At 44.4% G+C, this 18,212-nt stretch overlaps 1 protein-coding gene across 1 annotated transcript in view; it reads left to right on the top strand.

The window, feature by feature from the left end:
* Positions 1-6,944: 6,944 nt before the first annotated feature.
* The window catches only part of Thrb (thyroid hormone receptor beta), a 356,858-nt gene continuing 345,590 nt past the window's right edge, over positions 6,945-18,212 (top strand). The window contains exon 1 of the mRNA XM_059274178.1: positions 6,945-7,031. The gene's annotated coding sequence lies outside the window, so the exon portion shown is untranslated. The remainder of the gene's footprint in view (positions 7,032-18,212) is intronic.

Here is an 18,212-nt window from a genome sequence, read left to right as displayed (position 1 = left end):
CACTCTTTGATGCCCTTTAATTCACCAGAACCTTCTTTTTAATTCTTCGTCAGTTAAATACATGTATATAACGTATTTTGGTCATTTTCACCCCCAACTCCCCCTCTTACCTTTTCCCCGCTGCCTCTGAACCTCTTCTTCATTCCTTATGTACCTTTTGTTCTGTTGTGTGACCCACTGAGTTTAATTGGGATTGCTTGCACGAACACGGGCGTGTGGGGTTGTTTTCTGGAAAACGGCTACTGGCCAATGCCCACCCCAGGAACGATCACCTTCATTTTTGCACAGGCCATTAATATGTGGTTGGTTCACTGCAGCTGCAAACGGACCTTGTAATTAATGGCTGCCTAAGGCAATAGTGGTTTTGAATTTTGACTGGGGGGCTTCAAGCTGGTAATGCTAGATAATATTCTAGATAGACTCCATCTGACTTTGAATATTTTATTTATGATAACTGTAAGAATGAACTGAAGTCAGCAGGTGTTATTTGAGCATCCTCTAATTGCTCATAATTATTCTGGTTCCTCAAGAAGTATCATTAATATAATTGTTATATATAATCATTAATCATTTATTCAAGTCTTGTATATTAAATAATACATACTGTTATTATACACAATTATTGTATACTATTTATACTTTGTTAATAAAGTAACTCGAAATTGATATATGGCCAGTAATTCTACTTGTAAGCATGTACCAAAGAGAATATGAGTGCAGACATCCATAAAATTATTTAAGAATGTAAATAGCTAATTTATTTGTGATAGCTCCAAGCTGGAAAATGCCAAGAATTCATCAACTAGAAACTGAATAGACAAATTGTGGTCTTGTTATATGGTGGAATACGGAACAAGAATTTAAAGTAGAATTTTCAAATCCACACAATTAAGTGGGTTTATCTTTGAAAACATTATGTTAAATGAAAGAAAGTAAATGTAAGAAGTGACATTTCAGTAATGTTTACATGAAGTTCAAGATCTGGTGAAACTAATCAATAAACACAGAAGCCAAGAGTGGTCACCTCTAGAAATTGATTGTCAGAAAAAGGAGAGATTTTCCATACTGCTGGGATTATCCCCTATGTTGGTTGTTCTGGCTGTTGATTAGACAATGGTATACAATACAAAACCCCACTGAATTGAATACTGGGATGCCTCTATTTTATCACGTGCCTACTTCAGATGACTAAAACTCATGTCTCTGAATTTCTTTGGAGGCTAGCCTTTTGCTTTATCTACATCTGCCTTGACACACCCAAATCTGCCTATTTTCCCTGTATTTGAGACAAGATGATTTACAATTCAGTGGAGTTTGGCCTGGTGGCAGGCATTTTAAGGTAACACTATACACCTCAAAATCAGTCACTAAACTTTCAGGTTTCAGTAACTACCACAAATGCAGCTGATCATTCAATCAATGGAACAGTTCAGTCGGAGAATGCTGTTTCTCCTCCATGGTGAGTGAAGGACCCAGGCTCTTTCCAGCTGTAGCTTATTGGTAATGTATAGGTGAGGGAAGATGAGGGGAGGGCTCCATCTGTGTGGCTAAGGGAAATCCCTCATCCTTGCCGGTTAAAGACTCTCTGGGGCTGCCTTTTGCAGGAGGAGCATCCACTCCTTTGTAAGTAACCCCTCACTTATGCTTTGTCAGGAAGCTCAATAAACTCATCAATTCCCCAGAACTGGTAGAATCATGCTTCTGTGTAGTCGAAAGTTTTTCTGTGTCCTGCCTGGCCCTGCAGTCCTGAAGATGCTTATAAAATAATCATTCAGAGGCTTAATATTATTTATAAACTGTATGATCATTGCAGGCTTCTCACTAGCTACCTCTTATAACTTAATTCAACCCATAACTATTAATCTATGTACTGCCAACGTATTTCGTGGCTTTACCTGAGTCCCATTACATGTTGCTCCTGTGGCAGCTGGCTCTGTCTCTCCTGCCTCTGCCTTTCTTCTTCCTGTCTCTCTCCTTGGATTTCCAGCCGGCCTCTAAGCTGCCTTGCCATAGGCCAAAGCAGCTTATTTATTAACCAATGGGAGCAACATATATTCACAGCGTGCATAAAGACATTCCCCAGCCCTTCTGTTTGTTGTTGGGACCTTAGGAGGAGGGGTAGATGTTTACATTTCCTCCAACAGAAGGAATTTTAGCTGCAGGGTCCAGTCCTTCTCAAGGGTCTGCCTCACAAGTATGTGATCTGTACAGCTGCACAGGCACAAAGTTTAGTGCTTCCCAACCTGTGGGTCGCAACCCCACGGGGGTTGCATATCAGATATTTACATTATGATTCATAACAGTAGCAAAATTAAAATTGTGAAGCAGCAACAAAATAATTTTATGGTTGGGGGTCACCACAACATAAGGGTGGCAGCATTAGGAAGGCTGAGAACCATGGGTAGAGGAACCTGGGGCTTTGGAGGCTCACACTTAGCTGACTGCTCTGCTGTCATCAAACTGACGTCACTATGATTTCATCTCTGAACTTGTGCTTTATAAGGGAAGTCTGATAGGACAAGGGACCACGTGCTTGTACACAGAAAATACAGAATGCAGGTCAACCACAAGTTTTCCCTGTTCCCTCAAATGCAAAATGAACATGGAATGCTGAGAACCCACAATGTGTGGACTTGAGCAAACTCCAGAGATGTACGAGGTAAGCATGCTCCATTGACAACTGAGGAAGCAGGACTTGACTAACCAGAGGCCATGGTCTCCATTCAACCAGAACTGGCTTTGAACCTAGTTAACAGCAACTAAGAATTCCTTCATGTACTTTCTTACTGGTGGTTACTTCCCAGAATTCATTAACTGGTGACTTGAAAATGAAGACACAGAGGGAAGGGGCCTTTTCTGGTCTCTTTAACACAGCACAATGCCAAAGGTCCAGTGTTGGCATGCAAAAAGAACACATATCAAGAAGTGAAATAAAGGGTGCTTTGTTCTGTGTTTCCAGTGTTCCAGTAATGACAAAACACTACACATATATGAGCTGTAAAATACGGACAGTGCAGTATTGTGTGAGTTAAAACCTCTTTGAACTACATTGCAAACTGACATTGCAAAATAGACAAATTGTGAAGTATGTGATGATAATTTGAAACATTTGTTTTTCTTTACTTAGAATGTTAAATAACACAAAAAATGCCATGACAGTTCCAAAGACAGAATGCAGAAAGACATAGCTTTTTATTTTGTACCACCTTGACAATTTTTCCTGGTTTTATTTTGTACTAGGACCAGCAGATAATGCATACATCTCTCTCAGACACTTCAGCAGCAGTTCCATTCAGCCTTCTGAGGCCAGTCTTACTGGACCTCTCCTCTACTGGGCTCTGTTGGCTTCCTTGCCTCTTCTCACCTGTCAGTTCATACTCAGCCCTCCACTTCTTTGAGTTCTGTGTCTATCAACCACAGGTGAAGATACTTGAAAAACCTGCATGTGTACTGAGCATGTGCAGACCTTCTTATTAATCCTTTAATACAGTATAATACCTATTTGCTTAGCATTTTAATCCAGAGGTGAGCTACAGGTCAAAAAGAGTGTTGGTTATATGCAAACACTATACCATTTAACTCATGGAGTTTGGCAATCTGCAGATCCAATAGCTGTAGAGGGACTTTGGAATGGCATCCTGGGGATGCTTAAGGATGACTCTCTGTCTTCCTCAGGGGACTACCATCCATCAGTTTTGAAACTGTCACTTTCCCTAAAGGGTCTGTCATGAAAGGCTGGGGGTAGACTTTACAATTTTAGCCAGCTGGATGGGCCAGAATACCTGGGCCTTCATAGAAAGTAACAGTGAACGTAGAGATTTAGACTCTCCAGGGCTAGGTCATGAGGCAGAAGAGTAGGTTCCAGAGACAGCTGTTTTGTAAATGAAATGATTTAATGTTTCACCCCCTCAGAAAATCTGTCTACAACTTCATGAACCTCCAATAACTCCCTCTGTGGGAATTCTCTGAGGCTGCTCACACCCCACACCTCTAATTCCTCATGGCAATTCCTTGCCATGATCATCATCTTTTCTATCCGGTCAACTCTAACTTGAGCTTTATTTCTCCAAGTAGATTCTGGTAACATCACAGACACAGCAGGCAGGAAAAAGTAAGATGTTCACATCCAGCTAAAAATGTAAGCAATGTTCACAAATGCAGGAATTACAAGAAAATATTTAAAAATCAACGTGAACACAATAAACATTCACAAAGAACTGCATCTCACCATGTTAAACAAAGATGCATCTAAACTGCATGTTGGCTGCACCAAGGCCCAAGCCTACTCTGCTGGGCCCCATGTTTCATACTTTCTTTCCCAGTAGCTCTGCAGAAACAAACAGATAGATTGCTTGCTTGGCTGGAGTTTGAAATTCATAGAGTGGTCAGGATGACTCGGGAGAGCTGTGATGATGGGCTCTGAAAATAGTGACTGTGCCCCACTAATCAGCCAAGAAAGCTTGTGCTCCCAGGTTAGAGTATCTTCTGCCTTCCTGATGGTTCCCATGCCTGTGTTGTCCCGTTGTGTATCAGACTCTGATGGTAACCCTTCTTACCACCACTGCCTTGTTACAATACCTGTTCAAATGGGATCCCGCCAGATCTCATTGTTTGGGTGTCACAATTAATATAGCATGGCTACAGCCAGTCTTGTGAATTGTGTCACGTGACTTGTTTAATACTGTAATTGACTCTTTATTTCAGATTTTTCCAGGCAAAATGAGATCAGAAAGACGAAGTCATCTGAACAAAGAAAAGGAACATGGATTTTTGTTGTTGTTGTTTTTGTTTTTTTTTTTGGGGGGGTGGAGGAGGTTATGTTATATATAGTTCATTTTCAGTATGTGTCTGTCTTAAGAAAGAATTTAAAGAAAAAAGGTAGCTCCTAGTTATGCGTAGGAAAATAAGTAGTAAAACATCCCGGGGCTCCTTAGGGCCTCTTGATTTCTCTGCCTACAATATCCTTATTGCAGAGCTGTTCACAAGGCCCCCTGGAAGACCTGGGCCCCACTGTAAACTGTCCTTGCTTACCTGCGCCTGGCTTTTCCTCGCGGCCACCAGGGGGCCGTCTGGGTGGAACTGGATTGGAGAAGCTGCAGCTTTCCTCCAAACCAACCAAAACATCCCAAGGCAGCTTTGGACCAAAGCCCAGGAACACGCCTGCAAAAACAACCCTCACTCTAGAGTCCGCAAGTTCTTGGTGCGGCTTCATTCGGGGCGAAGAATAAAACATAGATTTCTTGCGAAGTATCCAAAGGGCAACCGAGTCTGTGCAGGCCGCTGGGAAAGGCAACGTCTTCACCCAAAAGCTGAGATCTGAAGCTTTTTCTCCTCAATCCCGAATTCTTTCTGCCCAGGCATGGGACAGCTTCGGATTCACCTCAGTTGCTAGTGCAGTGGCCAGGGGTGCCGACCTCTCAACCTTCGCCTTTCCTGTGGACGGCCGAGAGACGCTGCAACAAAACCCTGATCACCCGTGGGAAATCCAGAAAACTCTTTAAAGTAACCTAGACATTATTCCCTCTGTTCAGTTACAAGTCAGGCGGGCTCGGGGCACTGCGCTGTGTTACATGAGTATATTGAAGAAGTGATTTCAAGGTATTTTTAACACTGCAAAAGAACATAATTGTATTCCGTCCTCAAAGTAGTTTTGTCGCAACTGTAACTTCCCACTGGCTGTGTGTTCTCTGAGTACTCGGCATTTTTCCAATAAAACCTACCTCCGAGGCGCAGTCGGAGACGGCCCCGGTCATCTGGAGCAGAACACCAGTCGCTCGCTGTGTTTTCTCCAAACCTGAGTGCTCGGCCTTCCCGGACTTGAGGTACGGACATTTCGGAGTTGTGTGCTTGCAAGAACAGAACCCTTTCAAGGGTAAAAATTATTTTTGTCTTCCTGTTTTATTTGTATATTTCCAAGACGGAGGCAAAATGAGGCGTCTCTTTAAACTCTGCGTGTGGAACCAAACCGGCACACACTCGCAGGAAAGGATAATGGGGTATGCGAGGGGGAGCTCCGTCTCGTTTAGGGCAAGCAAGGTATTGTCCAGCGGTGTGGGGACTGCATAGCGTCCAGAGCCCCTGAAGGATCTGAGCGCCCTGTGGTCTCATGCGCGCCACAAGTGGTTTGGGGGCGGAAGGAGGAGCGCGGCGACACCTGCCGCGCTGTCGGGCGATCCCAGAGGGTTGTGCTCCTGGAGGTCCCCTCTATCTCCTATCATTCACACCCACCCCCCCACACCCCACCCACCCCCACACACTCCTGCCTCTTCAACTGCAGGAATGACCGCCCAACTCCAACCTCCGCGCGCCAGCAGTCGGGTGGGTGGGCGCGCGGCCACCAGACCCGCAGCTACGTGGCCCCAGGGAGGGCGGCGCACAAGGCACTGGCACCGCGGAGTCACAGAGGGGGACGCCCGCACCTAGGCGGCAGGTGCACAGGCGACAGGCAGCGCGGGACACCGGAGTGACGGGCTGCTCGGGCCGTGATGAGGTGCGCGGCCGGGAGGCCATTTCGTCGCTGCGCTCCTGGCGGAGCTGGGATGGCCTGAGCCTGTCGCGGCTGCTGCGCGAGTCAGATCGGCTGGAGGACTAGAGGGGACAAACGATCAGCGGTCCTCCAGCCGGCGTGGAGCTGGCGCCCCACTCCCGAGTAAGGCTGTGCGCCTGGACCCCGGGAGGCGGGGCCTCGGGCCCCGCACCTCGCCGCCCTCGCAGATCGCAGCGAGAGGTGGCCAGTGTCCTGGGACCCGCGCCGCGCCCCTCGGTGAGGGAGGATAGTTGACAGGTCGAGGGAGTCGAGCTCGCGGGGTGGCCCGCGCAGCACGGGACCCCGCGGCGGAGGGGGCGGAGCGGGGAGGAGACTGCGGCTCGGCGGAGCACGGCGCAGCCTCGGGCGGGCGGGCGGCCGGCGTGACGCGGCGGGATTAACTTTGCATGGCTAATTCGAGCACCACCGTGGAGGCCACTGGCTGCTCGGCCGCAGCTCGCCCGCACGCCGCCTCGGGGCGCCACCGCGAGGCTCCAGCGCACGGGTAACGTGGCGCGGCGGGGGCGCAGGGTGGGCGGGGGGCGACAAGTCCTGCGGGCCGGGCACGAGTGGCAGGCGCCGCGCGGTGTCCCTGCCGCGGGCCTCTGCGCGCCCCGGTTCCTCTCGGGCTCGGGCACCCGGGTGCAGGAAGCTGAAGCCTGAACGCAGCTGGGGACAGGCTCCTTGTGAAATGGAGTTTGGCATCCTGGGCGCCGAACCCAGTGGAAGTTTCCATGAGGAGGAAGTTGTAGGACACCAGGGTTCGGAAGAGGCTGACAGGCGCGGGGTGGGCGGTTTAAAGGGACTGTGCGTCTCCTGTCCCCCTCTTTTTGCCCCTGCCCCGGAACTCGAGGGTTTGGAAAGGAGAAAGCTCCCGAATGTTGCATGCTCTGGCCGGTGCCTGGCGATTCTGCCTCTCACCGCCTCCGCGGGCTTGCTCCCTCCAGAGTCGCTCTTTTGCTTTGCTTCTCTTGACGCAGCATCTTTTGGGGTCGCTTGGGTCGGTGGTGATCCAGGTGGTGTCAGCTGTGCGCCCCCACGATCAGGGACGGCGTCTTTGGAGAGTTTCTATTGCTTAGTGTCAGTTGTCATTTTGGAGGAAGATTTCCCGTGACCACAGTGGGATTATTATCGGAGCTAATTCTTAAAGCCTTCTGGCTTGTTTTTAAGAGGGAGCGAGCAGGGTGTGTATTCGTGGATTGTTTTAGTTTTTTAATTACAAGCTAAATGTATAATTTGCCCCAAATGGGAAAATTTTAAAGGGTCTATTAAGCATTCCTAAAGTGAGTCAAATAAAGAAAGGAGCACCTGGGCAGGCAGGTTCGGTCTCCCATACTGCCTTTTCCACGCGCTGGAGAACTCAAAGGCTTGCTGAATCAGAAAATAACATTGAATAACGCCCCCCCCCCCCAACCCTCCTGGTTCGAGTGTGGTTGATCCTAGGTACTGGAGACCGGTGTTAAAGACCTGTTGTGAAACTGAACAAATTGAGCATTCCTCGTTCAATGCATGAATAGGAGAACTTGGCAATTTTGTTAAAAGATGAATGTACTAAGTACCATAGACCTATTGGGAAGTGTCTTTATATGACTTGGCTCTGGCTTAGCTTGTTTGTTGACACTGTAATGAAATGTTGCCGCGCTGTATTGCAAAGGAATAAAAATTTCTTTTTGGTAAAAAATGTTCCATGATTCATTCTGAATATTCTGGATGACTGATCTCCCTAATTCACTTCAGCTTGTCATTTCTCGTTCTGAAAGAAGTCATACGCTGGCAACCATTAATGAAAAAGGTGCTTGAGTAGGAAGTATTTGGAAGTGGCAGACTTTAGGATGTTTTCATGCTTTGGTTGACCCTAGCAGAAATTAAGTAAAAAGTACTTTGCTTGGGGCATTTTTATGTGAAGAGATTGGTGGAGAGCAATTTATTGTTCTCCCATGTTAAATAGATACTATTAGAATCCTATTTTTAAATGAATTCTAAAGGTTTATTGTATACTCGAAGTGGAAAATCTGCTTTATTTTGTGAGTAAAAGTAAGTGATACTGAACATACCTCCACAATTGTTCTTGTTTTTTAACTGAAACAGTTCTTGTCGGCATTATAATGCAAAAGCATATTCTCATTGACATGGGCTATTGCTATATAAAGTAACTGGCCTTAAGAGGGGAATAAATACTCCAGTTCTCCTCTTCCAGCTTCTTTGTGGTCAGTTCTGCTGTAACAAGAGATGAGCTGCTGTGACTTCCCTGTGACCCAGCCCCTCTGGGAAAGGTGGTTTGTTAGAGAAAGCTGAGGCCCTCTCCATCCCTGCTCAGATGCTGGAAGGAAGCCTGGAGCCACCAGTGGGCTTCTGTGTTTTCTGTGTAGTAAGCTCATCTTTTCATGGACATCAGAGGAAAGGTGATGGATCTCTTTAGCATCTTGCTCTCATGTTAAATTCCATGTTGCCTTCTTAGACAAGCCTTTCCTTGACCACTTGAGGGGAGTTAGTCCTTTGCTTTCTCTCCAAGGCCTCTCTGCTTTCTGTTCTCCCCGCCCCCAACCCCCAGTACTGGCTATGATCAGAACTGACCCTTTGAGTCGATACTTGTCGGTTGATTTCCTTTTTGAAAATGAATTCTGAATATTCTAGATGATAGTGTGGAGTCTAGGAGGGCAGAAGTGTTTATTGCTTCATTCACTGTTGTTCTCCCTCCATCTGGAAGGATGCTTAGCCCACTGTAGGCACTAGGTAAATTTTAACTGAACAAATTAGAGATTGTGCCCAAACATTGTCCTCCCCCAAATGCCTGACTGAATACTTTAACCATTGCCATTTTGGACATGCCAAAACCTGGTGAAATGTGAACAGACACACACATAGACACACACACACACACACACACACACACACACACATACACTACTAGGACTCAGTCTTCGCATGTTTCTCACTCTCTGGTACTCTCTGCTGTCTGGCAATAGCTGGTCTTTCTTTCTGTATAGTTAATTCTCCAAGCTCCTCCTACCAGCCTTGGCTATATAGAAACACTCAACAGTGGTTTTGCCTTACATGTCCCTTGATCCCTTACAGTTCCCTTGATTCCTGGAGATACTGACCTTTAGTTCCTGAGTTTCTGCAGAATCTTTCTCATTTCAGAGGCCTTGTCAAGACAGAGAGTGAAACTGTAGGCCCTGGACATCACTGAGTGGACACTCAGGATTTTCACACTTGAGGCCTTGGGAAGGCCTCCAGCTTTGGCAGTGGTTGGGAAGGGGGAAATTAGGGTTACTGGTGTAACACAACCTAGAAAAGTTCTTGGTGATCGGTTTAGAAATAACCTGCTCATTACCATGTGCTGTTAGCCAACCAGCCTTTGCCTGTGTCTCCTTTGTTCCCTCCTCTTTCACAAACATATTATGATCCAGGTGATTGTGAGGAATATTCAGTTATCTGAGTTTTCACATGACCAGAGTATGGTAAAGGCTCACCTAAAAATTATTACCAATGGCAATTCTTGCCAATTCAGACCACAGTGAAATTGTAGTTGATAATCATGGTAATTTATTTTGATAGAGAACCAAGTTTTAGAAATGTGTCTGAGGAAATACATAATGAAACCCCGAAAAGCAGGGCTGAAGAGACAGCTAAGCAATTAAGAGTGCTTGATGATGTCACAGAATACCTGAGTTTAGTTCCCAGCACCATGTCAGGCAACTCATAACTGCCTGTAGCCCCATCTCTAGGGGATCTGCTTCCCTCTTCTGGACTCTGGGCATCTGTACTTAAATACTCCTAGCTTCACACATACACATGTATTATAAAAATAGTAAAAGTAATTCTAAAAAAATCCTACAAAATAATTAATGTTGGTATTGTTAATAGTGGGAGGGAAGAAATGATCAATGTTTTGGGGAATGAGGAAGGAAATTACACCAAAAACCAAAGGCTTACTGCTTTAGCATATTTAATTTACTGCCAACTTCGTGGTAGCCAATTTTACTTAAAAAGGGGTGGTGTCTGTCTGGAATTGACATTGAGAGAAGGGATCACGTTCCATTTGCAGGATGTTCACCATACCTGACAACTATTACAAGGTCACATGAAACACCGTGGGCACTACTTCAACAGAGTCACATAAAATGAAGTAGAGTTCTTTATGTCATCATGTCTTTAGCCAACTCTCAAGAGGAGAAAAATGCAGGAGCATAATGAAAAAAAGAATCCCAGTGTAAATTTCTCTGTGGAACTAAGCTGCTGTGGTCCAATGGTATGGGTTCTGGCATAGCCTCAATACTTCAATAGAGCTCAGAAAACTGGCAGAATGAATGACTAACATGTTCACTAAGGTAACTTCCTCAAAGATCCAGTGTGTCGGCCTGACTTTTGTCTGGAGCAGCTAGAGAGGACAGGAAAGCTGGGTGTTTGAAAATGACCTTATAGCCACAGACTACCTGAGCAGGGACCCACTAATACTTTGTGCCTTGATCTCTGTAGCTCTGTCTTTCAGGGTTTTCTGTTTCTTTCTCTGTCTAAATTGTGGTGAGAGCTTTCCCCATCCCTGACACCAAGTGCCTAGAAAAGACCTGGGTACATGGACACTGGTGTAACTGTGGTTGGAAGACGAGGGGTCCGGACAGGGCAGTCATTCTCTTTCCCTTCCATGTCAGTATGAGCATGTCTTTCAACATGGCTTGGCCAAAAATGAATGTGTGGGTTACATCACGAGCCAAAGCATGTGACTGTTTCTGTGATTAGGACTTCAGCTTGTGTCAAAGCTGGATAAGCAGTTCATGGCAAGTTAGCCTCTTGTTTGAAAGTCATTTTCATGCCTTGATTTAGTTCCTCAATCTGCAGATATTTTTTATATCTACTGTGTACCTGGCCCTGTTACATGCTTTGAAGTTCAGGGTGTAGCCACTAACAGGTGGGACAATGTGCATAGATTAAGCCCAAGTATGCTACAGTGTGCTCCACTGATGAAACAGACGTGCCTGTTGGAGTTTCTCCTAAGACATCTTGGCTAGGGTCGGGGGTGAGATAAAGTCACTATTTCTAAGAGCTGCCTGTCTTGTGGCATGGTGTAAATCTCACCAAGATCCACCCACTGATGCCAAGTGCTAAGGGCTTGAATGTATTCAGGCCAATGAGTTTCTGACAGAGCATGCTCATTTTCCACTTTAAGTTTCAGAACTTCCCTAGTGCTCAAGTTATGGAACTTGAGCAGATACCACATCCAAAACACAGAGTTACAATCACTTGCTTCCATATCCTTCCCTCAGGAATCTAGCTAGCTGAGAATCGGAATAGTGATTGGCACCACTGCTAATGTTCTTGGGTCTCTAGTGCCCTAATTTCAGGAGGGCACTGGAGACCTTGTATGCTGGCAGCTCTTGGTCAGTGATAAACCAATATCTGTGATGAACTCTGCTACCTTTTCTAAATTGATAGTTAGAAGGGCCTGAACCCAAGAGACCTGACAGACTGTGTGTCCAGGGAAACATCCCGTGGCCCTTCCATCACCATGGCCACACATCCTCATAAGACACACCCTAGAATACATTCCCAATGGTCATAGATGTTCATAACACATTAAATCTTCACAATATGTATATCTAGTCTTAAAACCCAGAATAACCATATTTGAAGCTTTGACCAGAAAATATAACCTTGAATTGTTTGCTAGGCAATGATTACCAAAAATTAAGTGATATTTATGTAGATGTTTTTGAAAGACCAAAAACAAAAGGGTGAATTCAAACTTGTGGTTTGAAGATGTTTCTGGCCTACATGTCTGAATTCCATTTTATATCTTCATTATATTTTCTTCTAGTTTTAATTTTTTTCTGGATCCTGTTTTATCAACAGTTGCTCAACATGTGCCAAACATGTTCTGCACTGAACACAGATACATGTGTGTTTGTATATTCCTAATGGAATATTGTCACCTAGTGGTGGGGCACATACAACACTGAGGGAAGATTAGGCTAAACGCTGTTGTTCATTCAAGTTCCCAGAGCCCAGAGAGGAAACAATTGCTGTCTCCTGTGGTGCAGAAGAGAGTTACAGAAACCAAAGGGTGTGTGCAGGTGGGGGATTGCGGTCCCCGGTGTACGTTTCTGTGATGAGGAGCATTGAGAAGCTACTCTAAGTTTAGTGACAGACATTCAGGAACCTCCAGAATATTCTGGCCCTTTGGCATTTGTTGCTCCTGAGTTCTCAGGATGGTTCAGACACTGCCTTCTGCCATCCTTTTGTTCTCTCGGGACGGTTTTCCTGGGGTTCAGCAACACGGGCCCAGCCAAAAGTAATGTTAACAACCATGCTATTTCCAACTTGCTCATCTTTTTCTCACATTTCTCTACTGTATGCACCAATGTCTCACCAACTTGCATGCCCAAGCTTGCAGAATCCATCTCTGTGGCAAGCATGTGTCATGTTCTTACACACAGTGGCAATGGTACTGCCCATGTCGTGGTATGAAATGCCTCCCACGATGATGTCCCAGACCATAGACCCTACCGTCTCTTTCAGTCTTGCCTCTGACTCTTAGATGTGTTAACAGAGCCTGTATTTTACTATTAGCTTGTTTTGTTCTTTGTCAATCATGTCTTGGAAATCCTGAGCATAGCAACTTAATATAAAAGTCTCAGCGTCTGTTTTCACACTGGTATGTGTTATGGATGTCCAAGGGTGAGGAGAGTAGGTAACTAAACCTATGCCATTACCATATTCTTTGAGTGAGTGTGTGTTACATGCGTGTATGTGTATTAAGCAACAAACGGCCAGCATTCCTATTGAGAGGGTGTGAAGTAGAGGTCTTGGCAATGCGTTTTTAATAGTCAAGCTCATTCATTTTAGTCTCTTACTGAATTTCATCATGAATGGAACATGTTGGCTTTTCATGAAAAAAAAATACAAACTAGCAGTTTGTATGCAATACTGATTGATACCACCACAGAAGTATTTTACAATGATTTTAAAGTCTTGTTACTTTAAAAATATAATAATGATGATGATGATGATGATAATGTACATAATCTCTTGACTTATTTTCTAATGTTTAAAGTAGTAATTTGCAAAAGCCAGAGAATGGCTCATCTGTTTTATTTCCATTTATGTTCACAATCCCATCTAAACCTTACTATAATCTCTGCCATCTTCCACTACCTGCAGACCCTAACCAGTACCCTTACATCTGAAATGTTACCATAGCAGGGAAAAGTAGAAGGCTGGATACTCTTGTCTGAATTTTTCTTCTTAAAAAAAAAATGACCAGGGGAATTTAACACAGATTGCCTCCTTAAAAAATAAATAAATAAACGATGGCCTTTAAGATTGGTTGATTTATTCTGTAGCTTGGTCCTTACAAAAAATTGGGCAAACCTTGTAGAGTATAAAGTCCTATTTATTTTGGTTGCTAATTTTGTTGTATACTCTGTAGATTCATAATTTCAAGGTGAAGGTGTGCTTGGAAATGCATTCCACATGTATTCTTTACTATTATTTAAGAATATGTTCTCATGATGGGCACATTGGTATTCATATGTAATTCCAGCATTGGGATACTAAAGTGGCTGTGTTTGTCTCAAACCAAAAAAAAAAGGAAGGAAGGAAGCTGACAGACAGGAAGGAAGACGGGGGAGGGGAGCAAGAGGGAAGAGGAAAGGGATATATGCTCAGATTTATCACGACTGAAGTTTCCAGGAAACAAAGCTAAAAGTAGACTAACCCCACCCCTGGAGTCCATTCATTCATCCACCCATCCCGTATGATGTGAACATCTGCCGGTACCAGAGTGATACAAAACACCATGAAAAACATTCAAAATCTTTGCTAAGGAAATGTGCAGAGCCTTCTGGGATAGTGTAGTGCAGTGTGTCTCAATAGCAAGTGACATTAGTATTTGGAGTGGGGGACTGTCCTGTACACTGTAGGCTTGTCAGCCTTCTACTCACTAATGCAAGTGGCACCAGTTGTAACTTCCAAAAATGTTTCTAGAGTTTATAAGTGGGCAGCAAAGCTGCTATAGTAAGGGCCACTGGCATAGAGATGAGGAGAAGCCGGACTGGGTGGTGGGAATGTGGGGATCTGTGGACCACTGGCACAGATATGAAGAGGAGCCAGGACTGGGTAATGGGAGTGTGTGGATTTGTATCTGACTTAACTTGGATTCATGGAGAATTCAGCTTCTGCCTCTGTAATATGTAGATTCAGCACATGGTGTAAGCCTTGGATGACTAGGTCCTGTCAAGTATTAGGTATTCATAGTAACAGAAGTATTGATACTGGACAAGCAATTACAGCATTGATTAGTCCTGTGATGGGAATGTGTAGCTAGGGATAGAGAGGATTCTGGACAGAAAGAGCATGAAATCACATGGGAAATGGGGATAGTGCAAAGCATTCAGAAACCTGTGAGGTTCTGGTGCATGCATGAAGGGCAGCCAGGAAGGGTGCTGGATCAAGCAGACTGCAGACGCTGGGGCTTTCTGGGCCAAGGGAGGAAGACTAACTTCGCCTAGGCTGGTATATCTTGCCAGATGTCTTTGGGAACAGGTTTAACTTCCTTCAACATGTGAAAAAAATTTCTCATCTTAATTCTCATCATATTTTTAGCAGGCTGATTTTATATTTGGGGGAGTTTCAAATTTAATTTGAAAACAGGTTACATGTTAGATTCTCTTTAAGGTGTTTTCAAATGATGCTTAAGGACTATCTTTCATGTCTTCACAGTTATATGTGACTCTAAAGGACGTTATACCTGGGGACCTGTGTCAGACCAAAACACAGTTGCTCCTATGTGACCAGAGAAAAATAATGCTGATATTGTGTTAGAACTCATGATTTAGTATTAATTAATGATATTCTAACTGCCTGGGATTTGATTTTTTTTTTTTTTTTTTTTTTTTTTTTTTTGGTGTTTCGAGACAAGGTTTCTCTGTGTAGCTTTGTGCCTTTCCTGGAACTCACTTGGTAGCCCAGGCTGGCCTCGAACTCACAGAGATCCGCCTGGCTCTGCCTCCTGAGCGCTGGGATTAAAGGCGTGCGCCACCCCCGCCCGGCCCAGGGATTTGATTTTTTAATCAAAATTGTAAATAGATGATGGAAATGAATGAATGAGTGAATGAATGAATGAGAGGATGTCATTATAGAAATACCACCTAATTACAATAAAAGTAGTTTGAATAAATCCCTTGGCTTATCAGAGCTTGAATTTCCTAGTCATAAAATGATTAATTAGATCATCTTGTTTATCTTTAGTCCAAGAGTTGGAAGAATTTTCTGTGCTAGTCCATATAGTGAGTATTACCCACTTTCAAGACATACATCAATTGAGGCTTCTCAGGTCTACAGCTCTGGAGAGTAAACAGCCTTAGATACATGTAAGCAAATGGATATACCATATATCAAGAGAGCTTCATTTTTGAAACAATGTGGTGGCTTGAAGCTTGGAAACCTCTGGTGGTGCTCACGGCACTGTCTGAAAGAAACATGCTGTGAGTCACATAGGTAAATTTTTTTGATTATCACTTTAACTGATAAAAAACAACCAGTGAATTTAATTTTAATCTATATTTTATTTTACTCAATATATTGGAAACATTGGCATGTGAACAGTATGAGGATGTTAGAGATACATTTAATTCCCAGCATCTTTTAAACAACATGATATATTAAAGATGTCAGAGAGTAGAAAACCAGAGCTGATTCTTGTATGTTGACAGACGTGTCTACTGTTTTTCCTGAAGTATGTGTTTTGGGCTGTTCAAATGGTGCATTATATAAGTTAGATTCAAAAGATGTTAATTTTCCTAGTATTTATTCTAGTATTGCTTACTAAAGTTGGTCATCTCTTTTTTAACTATAAAAAGATGTTTGTTTATTTTTGTCCCAATAATAAATATCCTTTATCACATGTTCAATACTCCCCATAAAGCAACTGTAAGAGGCAAGGAAATACTAGGCAAGAGAAGAGAAAAAGAGCTCCCTTCCTTCCAATTATAAATATATGCATTTTACCTTTCTGAAAACCTTGTTACTTCCTATTAAAATATTTTATTCTAAGAAGCAAGGAGGGCTGGGAGTGTTGCTCAGGAGTACAGTGTTTGCCCAACAGGTATAAGACTTTGGGTTCAATTGTTGGTAAACGAAAGAGGGAAACAGACATGGCAACTTCTTCATGATAAAGAGAATCCCACTGGAGATACTTAAGAAGTAGAGATGGGATGCACGCCACTGTCCTGGGTTCAGCTGCCTGCGGACAAGTCTGTGTATGTAAACTCTTCCCGACCTTTTGAAAGTCAGAGCCCCCAGTGCAAAGCAGCTGATCCTGTTAGTGTCTTCCAGGCACAAAGGCAGCTAACTCTTGAATGTATAGAAGCGAATCTCTTGGTATCCTTTCTCCCAGCCAGTGACAGGAGCCCCACAGACAGGCTCCAGTGAGATCCTGTCATGGAGCAGAGTGGAAGGTGGGAACCACTTTTCTTATTGGCCTCCTATACAGTGGGGAGATGGAAGATCCTTTGTCTTGAATCAGTGGTGAGCTTGACACCGGAGAGGTAGAGATCAGAGTCTGGGGTGCGTTAGGCAGAGCAGACATCTGCACCAGCATCCAAGGCAGCCAGTGGAAAGCCTGGCCTTGCCATCTGCCCAGCTGTGCCACCTCTCTAGTTACTTACCGGCTTCGAAGGCTGAGAAGAACACTCCCTAAAATTTGACCTTCAGCACCACTCAGGCCTCAGAATAACCTCTTCGAAGGAGAATGTCAGGATGATGCTCCATTGTGGATAAATTCAGTAGAGTTCTCGCCTGTATCCTGAATGTGATGTGGGGAGGGGTCCAGAACCTCCATGGAGATCAAGACCTACAGATGTCCAAATCCCTTGTAAGAGAAGGTATAGCAAGGCTGCTGGTGTGGCTCAGTGATAGATTACACATTTGCCTAACATGTATGGAGACTTGAGCTCAATCCCTTCAACCAAAAGAGAAAACCAAAAAATAAATGAAAGAAAAATGAGAACAGTGTACACACACACACACACACATACACACACACACACACACACACACACACGCACGCACGCACACGCACACACACACACACACACACACACACACACACATACACTTTTTCTTTCACCAGTGCCTGAAATCTTGCCGGATGAGGGTTGAGCCCATATGTAGCTTGCCTAGCATGCTGAAGGCCCTGGCTTTGGCCCCCAGCTTGACCATGCAGAAGAAAGAATATGTATAGAATCAAGACTGAGATTCTCTCTGATTCTATCCTGTAGGCATGTGTCCTCCGGTGACAGGGTCCCTCACCCTCTGTCTACAGGAAACACTGCATGTGTATGTCACCTAATGATACGTGTTTCTTTGCTGCTCAGTGGCCGGAGCTCCGACTTGTCAATGAGGTGTTTCTTTGTTAGATTTGAAGTTCTCAGAGGGCAGGACCTGCTGTTAAACCAGTCCAGGGCTGTCCTGGTAAAGGCACACCCAGCAGGCAGGTGCTGAGTAATGTTTTCCTGGTGTTTTGGCCAACCACACGTGGGCTGTTTTCATATAATTAGGATGAATCTAATTTTAAAATAAACACCCCAGTGTCCTCAGACGACCCAGCATATACACTTTCAAGGCCTGCTGGCCTGCGTTATGAATAAGGGAATAAGCTGGCCTGCAGAAAAGCTTGGCTGCTCTTTTC

This window comes from Peromyscus eremicus, chromosome 9 (assembly GCF_949786415.1).
Source record: "Peromyscus eremicus chromosome 9, PerEre_H2_v1, whole genome shotgun sequence".
In the NCBI taxonomy this organism is placed as follows: domain Eukaryota; kingdom Metazoa; phylum Chordata; class Mammalia; order Rodentia; family Cricetidae; genus Peromyscus; species Peromyscus eremicus.
Note: the sequence above shows the minus strand (reverse complement) of the source record. Positions and strands in the feature narration are given on the sequence as shown.